The 11,685-nt window shown below is 32.3% G+C and overlaps 1 long non-coding RNA gene across 9 annotated transcripts; it reads left to right on the plus strand.

The window, feature by feature from the left end:
- Positions 1–393: 393 nt before the first annotated feature.
- LOC148624568 (uncharacterized) lies at positions 394–11,254 on the plus strand. 9 transcript variants are annotated; one of them, XR_015919705.1, is made up of 8 exons: positions 940–1,708; positions 2,238–3,922; positions 4,796–4,897; positions 6,157–6,292; positions 7,400–7,534; positions 8,392–8,556; positions 10,383–10,473; positions 10,936–11,254. It is a non-coding gene; the product is annotated as an uncharacterized LOC148624568 (long non-coding RNA). The 9 variants fall into 9 exon arrangements; XR_015919706.1 differs by having other exon boundaries at positions 4,796–4,850; XR_015919702.1 differs by lacking the exons at positions 940–1,708; positions 4,796–4,897 and adding an exon at positions 435–933.
- Positions 11,255–11,685: the final 431 nt, after the last annotated feature.

Genomic DNA, 11,685 nt, shown 5'->3' on the forward strand with positions numbered 1-11,685 from the left:
TTTATTGATATCAATAATTCATTTATTGATATTAATAAATGAATTATTGATATTAAGGATTAATTATTGATATCAATAAATTGGCATTTATTGATATCAATAAATCTAACATATTTATTAACCTGTTAATAAATATATATTAATATCAATAAATGATTTATCAACATGTAAATAAATATTTATCAACATGTTGATAATTATTGATATCAATAAATTGTTCAATTTATTAACATGTTAATAAATATTTATAAACATGTTATTAAATCATTTATTGATATCAATAAATGGCTGAATTAATAACGTGTTGATAAAGAGGGCGCCACATACGCTCTTTAATCGTGATCAGAAAAGTGTTTGTAATTCTCATCAGGCACGAGACCGCAATTAATTTTCAAGTGCATTTCAATATACACATTTGAGCAGATTAAAAAAATTCCACCGGTGCAAACTGAATAAAACTTCTCTGGCCTAAAGATATGTACAAACAGGATTTTACATATAAATTGTAGAAAATTTTACCATCATTTTCTGAAATTAATACATATAATTCGGAGATGGGGTAAACATGACAAATGAACTGAGTTAAAAGACCTAAATTTTAACCTTCTTCCACTGAACCAAATCACAACTTTTAGTCAGAATTGATTAATGAAAAAAAATCCCATGTAATTTTAACCTATTTTCTACCAATTAGAGGCAAAACTTCAGCAAATAAGTTTCCAGTAAAAATATGAAAAAATGTGGAAGGTACCTACTACCAAAGTTGGAACTATATACAACGAAAACCAAGGGGAATTAATTGTGTTCTCGTACCATCATTTACAAGGTAAGCAAGTGCACGGAAGTTTAAGTTTAAAGCGCACAAGGATGTGCAATCTAGGATACCAAGGGATACCAAGATGGTGGATCGATAAATAGGTGGAGAATGGCGTGGTAAAAACGTGATTTCTCTTAACTCCATGCATATGTCAGGCTCATTTTGGGAACGGAAATTTATATGTGCCTACAGATTTTGGCCATCTATTTTTATAGCTGTACAATGAACCATATTACCGAAATCAACAGTTGAAATTTTGGTTATAATGGGGAGTAACGGAGAGTTCCAACGACAAATTTTGTCGGAAAAGAAATTAGGAATAATGTAGAAGATGGTACTAAGGGCGACTAGCATACTCCCAAACTAGAGTTAGATTTTTTTTACCAGATGTTAATAAATCTGTAACAACAAATAATACATTTTAGTGAATTATGATCTGACTTCAAATTACAAACATGCGAACTCAATATGAAATAATATCACAATCTACGCATACATGTTATTTATAATATGAAATATTTCATTAGTGCTTAATAGTACAGCTACATGTATATCAATTAAATCTATAAAACCACACTTCCTTTTAACTTAAAAGTTACACTTTCAACACGGTGTAAATATGTAGTTGGAAGATAAAAATAACATTATCGCAGATATACATTTGATATATATATCTATTTGAAAATAGTCCGTAATGTACTTATCTAGCTTCATGTGCTATTCATATGACCATATACATGTATAAATAACGGAGATAACTCCATTATGAAATTCTATATGCGATAATCTACAAACAATATAAAAATACCTACCAATTGTGGATTGAAATACATCCGGTTGACATGACACCAGTTTTTAGTAATTTTTCAATACCCTAAAACAAATACAATTGTAAGTATATATTCTGCACTAAGCTTTGTGTATATTGCTGATAAAATACAGATAATGTAGAATATCTTCGTATAATTTCACTTTCGTGGCAATATCTATGGCTTCTTAACTATATAGAAATGTGTTACTACACTACATGGTCTTAGAGGTCGTGAATGAATTACTTTGATCAATTAATGTAAAAACCATAATGTTATAGTTATATTATTTACATTTATATGGACAATATATATTTTTGATTTTCAGTAAAATGTTTTAAGTGTCAAATCATGTAGTATTACTGATAATTTTGCATATCAAAATATTGCATAATACCATTTGATTTGTTCACATTAAATTTAAAGGTATTGTTAATAAATGCAGTTAAACGACCAGGATTACTTCATCATGATTATCTAATTAAATGACTAAATCAGATATACTTATTTCCATGATGTAAACTGGTGCATTATGGTATATCTGAACGTAGATATGTATGATTGAGTGACTTCTTACTCTTTGTTGATTAAACTTATTTTCTGTGTTTCAGGTCTTATGTGGAGGAAGATAAACTTTGGAATTATGTCGCCATACCGTGGACATATTTGTGATAAAGTTTTATATCTGAATAAATATAGAAGTTAAATATATATTTATGAATGAATTTTAGCCCGGTCAATGACTACATGTATATTAGACATGACAAGTATTAATTGACAGACCCTGTGATATGAATCTTGGTGTAATCATGAGACTTATTTCAAAGCAAACTTAAAAAAAATCTTTTTCAACACTACAAGAGTTCATTTTAAAAGGAAAATAATCAAGTCGACTTTACATGTATGTTTTATTTTAAAAATCTCTAGTTGTTGAAGTACTTTTAGGAAAACCACTGACACCAATCGAAGTCGATACATACAATTTCATGAGATAATAACACGTTCATGTTATGCAATGCCTAGGAAAGTGTAATTTACTCCTGAGTTCCGGGGCAAACGCAAATGCAGAACGCATCTAATAAAACTTCCATATATACTATGTATATGCATGCATATATGTATATATGCATCATTTAACCTGTATACTCTTCAATGTTTTTTTCATGTTGACTTTCTGATTACATTGCATCTTTAGTTTGTATTTGATTGTTTAAAGTATTGGCATTATATCTTAACGAGGAAATAAAGACACAAATGAATAAGAAAGGAAAAGAGCCTGTTTATACTACATAAACCGAAACAAAAACAAAATGTGCTCACAAAAAAAAAAAAAAAAAGAAAAATCTAGTAGTCTTCAAGATGTACACCTAAAACTGTTATCATATCCTTCACAACTTCTCAATAAAGATGTCATTGATCTTTACCCATATTGGTCCCGTTAAAGCCGAAATACCTCAATCATGGACTCGGTGGAATTCTGAAGTTGGATATAGCATAATTCAGAGACTATATAATACTTACTATTAGGAATATAAAGTCCGTGTCTTATTGGGTTAAACATGCAACTGAGTTCCAAAATTAGTGTAAAAGTTACATGATCAAATTATTTCTTTTTTAAAAAAACTTGATACTGAATTAATTGGGTGTTTATATGAACAAAATAAATGAATGAAATGTATTGTGATGCAGGGGAGTTTCAGAACCCCTGCATCCAAATACATTCCATTCATTTAGTTTACATATATAATCGTCCGATTTTTAATTCAATGCCAGACTGTAACAACTGAAAGAACAAAACCACTTTGCGAAGTATATAAAAAAAATCTAATATTTGAGTGACCAGGCATGAAAAATAACCACTTTGGGAAGTATATACAAAAAATCAAATATTTGAACGACCAGGCATAAAAAATAGGAATATTGACAGCTATCTTAACATTTGTCATATGTATTGATTAAATCAAATCCTTATCCATGTAAAGAAGCATGGAATGTATATTTATAACCAGTCTATGTCACAGGCTGTTAGAACGGCGATTTTTTTGTCTATACTATCTCGTCAGATGGTAATGATAAAGTACTTCAGTCAAAGTCAAGTAAAAAGGTCCCTTTCACAAATGGTGTGACTAAATACCCAAAAAATCTTCCACACCATTTGTAATGGGTTTCTCTCCCCTATACTATAATACCCCTGAAGTTTTCCAGTTGTTATTGTTTACGTAGCTTGTCAGAAGCAGAAGGTTACAATCAAATCAAAGTATGGCAGAGAGTTTCTAAGCTGATCGACCCAATACAGGTATGTTGGATCTTGTTCTCGCTGAACGAAGGTTAAAGATTTTTAGTAATATACAAGTTTACAAGTCAAGGACCAGGGCGGAGGGGAGCAATTTTAAGCACAGGCATTTGTTTCATATAAAAAATGGTGGTAAGGAAGACGAGGTGACCACCAATTAGGGGCTTCTCTGGCTTTCAAAATTCTGCCGCCAGAAAAATCACCAGCTGCCAGTTTTAGTCGCCAATTTTCAGTAGTCTGCATTTCCTCTGACCCTCCAACCCTCCTCTTTTTTATTTGGATATTGATCAATATCCAAATAAAAAAGAGGGGGGTTGCAGGATCAGAGGAAATTCGGACTAATTTTCAGAAATTAAAGCCAAAATGTTTGGCATGAAATGTGTTTTTTCTAATTTTTAAAATATGTCAGTATTAAGTCCAGTGATGAGTTATCTGTGTAAATTCATCAAAATAACCCCTTCATTCATGACATACAGGTACGAGACCACAATTATCTGCCCTTAGCTTTTCGTTGTATACGAATATAGTTCCTATAATAATAGGGGATTTTTCAAAATTTTTTTAGAAACACTTCCTTTCAGAATTTGTCATACTTTTTGTGCTCAAATGGAAGAGGAATAATGAAATTATTTTAGTAGATGTATTGAAATGAGAAATTTGACATTTAGGTTGTGATTTGGTGAGGTCAAAAAAGGTCAAGTTTGTGACATCCGGCAGCCATTTTGGGTCATTTTTTAGGGTATCTGTGTATGCATAAAATTTGAAAAAATAATGGTAAATTTTTTTTATATTTTTTATATAAGTTGTTGGCAGGTTCAAATTAACATCTCTGAAAATCTGAATTGAATTGCGCCGGTGGAATTTTTTAAATTACAGAAAGGCTATAAAGAAGACAGTGGGAAAATTAATTGTGGTTTCGTGCCTAATAGAGGTATGTTTGCATACAAAAACAGCTGATATGGCTACATTTTCATATTGGTGAGTATTTTTATGTTTCATATGTGTAGTAGAGGTACAGTACTATTGAAATATATCAAATTTACTATATTTTGAAAAAATTTTGCATAATTTAGCCATTTTTCAAAAGATAGGGGTTGGATATCTCAAATTTGGACTTTTTTTGTTTGGTTTTGAGGGGTACCAAATCCTCTTTTTGAGAAATATTCCTACTCAATCTTGCTTGAAAAAGTAACTTTACAAAATGGATGCCTTTTTTCAGAAGTACCATTAAAAGCTAGAGGAAAAATGTGCCCTTGGGCTGAATGGAGAGTGTTTTATTTGGACAGGGTCATGTACACCAAATGGCAAATATGGGGTCATAAATTGTAGATTTCCTGGTGCCATTGGGTGGAAATTATTATATGTGCACAGGCTTGCATACATGATACAGCATAGGGCTGCACAGTTAGCAGCTGTTGATGTATCACACCTGTGCCACAATACCAAATGCATAAATGTAGCCCATCTGGTGTTGGAACCACATGGTTTCAACAACTGTAGGCAAACGTGTGTCGAAAGGGGAATGTATAGGTCACATTGCCCCTTTTCCACCCTGTTTAGTGCACCGTAAGATGCCAGAGAATAATTGAGGTATTTTAAAGGATTTAAAAGAAAATGGGCAGGGGAAAGTGTTCATTTATTCATTAAATTTGATTTTATTCGTATCAATATAAGAAATCTTTTTGAAAGATTTGGGTGGTCCTTAAAAGGACCTTTGATTTTTTTAAGTTGTCTGTCTTTTACTTAGGCATCTTCTTCTTGCAGTATGCATCATGCATCAGCTCATCTGGTACAGGATCTAGTTGCCCTTTTACATAGTTTGGTCTCTTTTTGTGGAGCTCTTTATAAATCTTGTGTTCCTCCACTCTGACAGCTGCCTGTTGTAACCTCCTTGTCTTTACTTCAGGTTTCTGCTAAGTCCTTTTGTAAGTATACTCTCTGTCCATTTTATCAATGAAGGTCTCACAGTCTTCAGACACTTAAATGTTCAACTCTTTGCTTTTCATCTTGGCTGATGTACCAGGTTTGTTGTTGATCCTGTGTATTGCAGAATGAAGTCTGCCTTCCATGTTTTTTCCATGAGTTACATTTTTTGGTAAACTCACACTCATTGCACGATGAACTCCTTCATTTTTATTTGTTGTGTGGAACATTCTCATGCTATTGACTGCTTCCTCACTAAGTATCATTTTCAGTAATTCTAGCAGTATAATTTCATCAATTTCATCTATTTTCAGCACAGTGATGTTGTAAGTGCTTAGGTAAAAGGACCTGGTCCACCAGTTATCAATGACTGTACCTTTGCATACCACAGACTCCTTAAGGCAAGATGAACAGTCTCTACCATAACACTGGACTGTAATTGAAAGGATGGTAGGTAATTTTTTACAAACTTTTCTGTGTCCTTGTTATATTCATTCATTAACTGGTTCAGTATCATAGAACTGCGACACTTCAAGTCCTGGCTAAACATTTTCTTAAATTCTTTGTTCTCTTCTATAGTTTGTCCATGAAACATGGTCTCACTAAACTCAGCTCGCATTCCCGCTCAGAATTGATGTTGGCTTAGATGTACTGGGTCAGCCAGTCTCTGCACTTCCCACATAGGATACAGTACATATATGGCATCTTCTACTCCTTTAGCGGAACGTGCATCTCCATCTGTTGTGGCATAACGGATAAGCATACCTTGCAGTGCAAGCTGATTTCCAATTTCTTTTCCCATGGCATATTCTGATATTGGTATAGTTCTATGTAGGGTAGCAGTACAGCCTTCATGGCCCGGGCACTCTGCATCAAATCCCTTTCCTCTGAGCCAAGCTCCCTTCCAACGTAGCTGGTTTAGTGAAGATGCTGCGACTACATACTTCCATGGAGTATTTTGTTCAATCGCAAGCATCTGTGCCTGTGATGCATTTGATCATGGTTTCTTCCTGCTGGACCTTGTTGCAGTTGGGTACCTGCCATCTAAGGTCACATCTATCACATTTTCTGGTTGTCCCTTCTTTTTGTTGTATGCCTTCACTTGTTTAACCTTATCTTTCATGTTGTCCTTGTTCTGCTTTACCATAACTTTAGAAATTCGGTCGGTGTTTCTCTGCATACCACTCCTGCACGGAGGTGAAACACTTACGCTAAAATCTCCTGGGTCTTGGAGCTTCCTATTGGACTACATGTATCTAGTCCTGCTGAAACTAGTGCAATGTTAGTACCGGCTGGATTTGGCCCTGGCTTGTTGTTTTCAACTTCTGAGTACAACTTTGCTAGTGTTGGAGTCGCAAACCAACAGTTTGCACACCGAACTCTGTACATGATACAGGCACCCCATTTTCTGTCACTATGTGGCTCCATCCATGGCCTCTTACAAGTTTTTGGTGTTTCCCTGTGCTGTTGGTACGCCAAGTTGAACATGTCAAACATCTTTTCACTCTCAATAATATGAGAATTAATTGATGTCACCTTTTCTTTGTTTGCTTTCAGGAACCGTGGCCGCAGGATCATACTGGATTTATTCACACCACTTCCATCTTCTTTTACCACCTGTGAGCTGTCAGTCCTGGATACGGAATCAGCTTTGATGTCGTCTTGTTGGTGATCTTGCAGATTCATTCGGATGTAAGCTTTTGACTCTTCTTCATCTGATGAAACTGCATTCTCAAAAACGAGAGATGCTGACAATGTTTACTTAGTTCTAATAAGGCTCAGGGTGCAGTCTTTTACTCATTAGATCAGATAATTTGATCCGAATAGGATACTAGAGTGATGGGGGTTTTCAAAGAATCATCAAAAGAATGCCAATATGATGGTTTAATTCCGTATTATTAATAACAAATATTTGATTTGGGATTGTTTTTGTAGTTTTAAGTAGATACTAGTAAAAAAAATAAAATGCCTTTAGAAAAAAAAAAAATGAAATGACCATTATATTATAATTTTCGTTCTTTGAGACCCAAATGTGATAAATCAATTTTGTTTTCTTTAAAATGTGAAGAAAAAAACTTGCTGTGATGAAAATTTCCTAAAATACCTGTGTAATTATTAAAAAATTTTCTTATCTGAAGAACTTTATGTATGAGTATGCAACCCTGAGCCTTTAGATTATTGGTCATATCAGCACCTATAGAAAATAATTATTTACACAAATACTTTTCAACTTATCAAGAATCTGTAAATTGGGGCTGTTTTCTGAATCATTGAAGTAATTTATAATATTTTTTTCTATTTTTTTTATGAAGTAGAATTATTTTTAATTTTAGCTTCATTTGATTCAATTCTATTTTTTTCCATATTTGGAATTTGAAAAAAAAATTAAACCACTTTAAAACTATTTTGATAAAGGAAAATTTTGTAATTCAAATACTATAATTATCCAAGAGAAAAAAACACTTTAGTTCGTGAAAATATCTCAAAAAGAAAAAAAGTTATTGCAATATTGATAAAAGTGGTCATATCTAACTTTTTGAATTTTTCAGGTAAGAAAGAAGAGCTGAAAACAGTTTTGGGTAGCTGTCTTTGAAGCTGGTTTGTGGACATGATAATGGACCGATTTGATCGAAACTTTGCAGAATGATTGGAAATATGATGAAATAACAGAAGATGGTTTTATTGCAATATTTCAACTTAAGCGCATCTAGTAGGTACGAGACCACAATTATCTGCCCTTAGCTTTTCGTTGTATACGAATATAGTTCCTATAATAATAGGGGATTTTTCAAAAATTGTTTATAAACACTTCCTTTCAGAATTTGTCATACTTTTTGTGCTCAAATGGAAGAGGAATAATGAAATTATTTTAGTAGATGTGTTGAAATGAGAAATTTGACATTTAGGTTGTGATTTGGTGAGGTCAAAAAAGGTCAAGTTTGTGACATCCGGAAGCCATTTTGGGTCATTTTTTAGGATATCTCTGTGTTTATGCATAAAATTTGAAAAAATAATGGTAAATTTTTTATATTTTTTATATAAGTTGTTGGAAGGTTCAAATTAACATCCCTGAAAATCTGAATTGAATTGCGCCGGTGGAATTTTTTTAAATTACAGAAAGGCTATAAAGAAGACAGTGGGAAATTAATTGTGGTTTTGTGACTACATGTATTGAGATTCATTCTTGATGCATGTACATGTGTAAAGAAGGTTTTAAGCTCTAGTCTAAGTCATGATCTAAAACCATTAGTCACTTTTTGTATGCAAAATATTATAGTACTGCTGCATATTTTTTATTGTATTGGTTTAGATAATGATAAAGCATAAAACATGTTATTAATGCATTTCACCCTTTTTTCCTAAATACTTTATTTTCTCCTCGCCATATATTATATTCTTCAACATGTGAGTGTGCAATAGAACATGTGCTAACAAAATTGTCATTTTTATAAGGAGACGGACTTTGTTTAAGCTATGCTTGTTTCCGAATCCTTGTCTTATTACTATTATGTTTTGTTATTTATTGTAATCAAACTATTTCTGAATAAAATATGTTTAAAAAAAAATTAAAACACATCTTTACAAAATGGTTGTTAATATTCTTTGATACTTCTAATACTTCACCTTTTGTAAAGAAAAGGCTCAGAACAGTGATTTTACCCCGAAATGTCAGCTTACATGTATAACAATACCATAGGGCTTAACTATAATGAACAATCTATGCTAAGATACCTAAAGTTTGAAAATGACCAATCAAGTTTCATGTCATGGCATAAGATCAAATTTGAAAACTGTTTACTACCTACCCATAGCACTTTAGTCTTCGAGGTGTTCATTCTTAGCCCAGATATCAAATCAAAATAATAACATTTTAGTGATTCTCTTTAAAGATGAAACTCTACCATCTAGAAATAAAAATGTATCAACTGCATATTGGCTTAGTGTGGTTTTACTGTCAGCCACATGTACAAATGTACTCCTTATGTTAATTTCAGCTCCATAGCTAACAGTTCAACTCCAATTATGATCAAGTAAGGTGAAAGAAGGTCACGTTGACGACATCCTCTTTCTAATTCAAAGAAATTTGATAAGTGTCCATTATTTATCACACAACTTTTTATCCCTTGATAAAATATTGACCCAGTTGCAAAGAGATTCACTAGAATTAAAATTTTGATGTGCTTTTTTAATGAAATCCCATTCAGTTGAATCAAAAGCCTTCTCAAAATCCATGAGTAACAATAGACCTTCCTCCTTATTTTATTCTGAATAATGCATCAGGTCATTAAGTATTCTGAATACCTCATTGTACTACTATAAAACATTAATATCATATTTTTGTTTTTATCAACATTACATTATCAATGTTGTGTTTCATTGTTTTTGTTTTATACATGTATGTACAATGTACATGTATTTGTATTGATTGATGTACACTATCTGCATATGTGTAAATGTATTCAGATTGTACTTCTCAGTCAAATACAAGCCCAAGTATTTTAAACATGAAGGAACTGTTAAATCCTTGTTTAACTTTCAGGATGAAGGCTGTGAAGTGTAGAATAAGTTCAGGGAGATGATTTAGTGACATAAGCCAGAAGGAGCATACAAGTACAATAGTCAGCAATGAAGTTAGTACATCTTTCAATGTTTTTCCCTTCTTCTAAGTATAAAAATGTAAGAATTTCAAAAAGGTTTGATAAGAATACACCATTTTCTTTAATACAGCTTTTTGGAATAATATGGAATACGTTTTCCACCTACTTTCTCTAAATTAAAGTGTAGAGAAAATAATAGACTAGAATTAGAAAATCATATAAGACATTTGAAGTGACTAAGCAGTCAAAAACACTGGACTCAGCTTCTCCAAGTAGTATGGATGTACATGCAAAAAACTGTTTTGGTGTGAAACAAGCAATCATACCCACAAATATTGAGCATACTGTATATGTCTAGTACATACATGTATCGTCTTTCCAGAATGAATTTTGAATTTTGGAAATATGCTCCAGTGCATGTACTGAATTTCAATGAACATTATATTTATATATATTATTGAAAATGATCATTTTTATTATGTTTTACATTTTTAGGCTGTACTAGTCTTTGCAGTTGGAATCCAGCCTACATGAAGTCATTGTGACTGGGGGATAGACCAAATTAGGACTAGTGTACACTGACTCTGAATGGCAATTTCAACACATGATAAAAAAACTATGGAATGTTAATGTATATCGAAATATGAACAAAATTGTTGTTTCCTTGAGTTAAAAATAACATTGAAGTTGATGATAATTAAGTAATAAGGAGCATATAAGATGAAGCATGTACATGTATCAAATGTAACTACAAGTTTTAAAAGAAGAATTTGAATGTATCTTTTATGAATTGTAAATAAATCTTGTTTGCATGTATTTTTGTCATTAATATTCTAAAAAAAAAAGGGCAGAAGCCGTGTTTTCATTAAGAACAGGCTGGAGGCCAATTTGCAAATATCCTTAGATACACGATAGTCTCAACTAAATGCATTTCTCAGTTGCTCAAGTGCTATATGTTATTCCATAGATATCTATGTGTTACATAAAAATAGCTAGTTTCTGGATACATAGTTCCAAAGACAGGTGCATTAACATATCCATAAATGATGAAGCCTTAGAATATAATTTCAACAATGGTGTCTAGTACAGGATCATTAGCCATGCATTATAAAAACACACAAATGGCCAAAATAGACAATCATTATTAACCATTTGTTTATCTTTAATCAACCTACTGAACAGTAAGCCGACTCTGTTTGGGACAATTGTACTTTACAAGATCCCAACTTACTAGAAAGTGTTCAA

This window comes from Perna viridis, chromosome 2, assembly GCF_037379345.1.
Source record: "Perna viridis isolate PV_CMFRI_1.1 ecotype Kerala chromosome 2, ASM3737934v1, whole genome shotgun sequence".
NCBI lineage: Eukaryota > Metazoa > Mollusca > Bivalvia > Mytilida > Mytilidae > Perna > Perna viridis.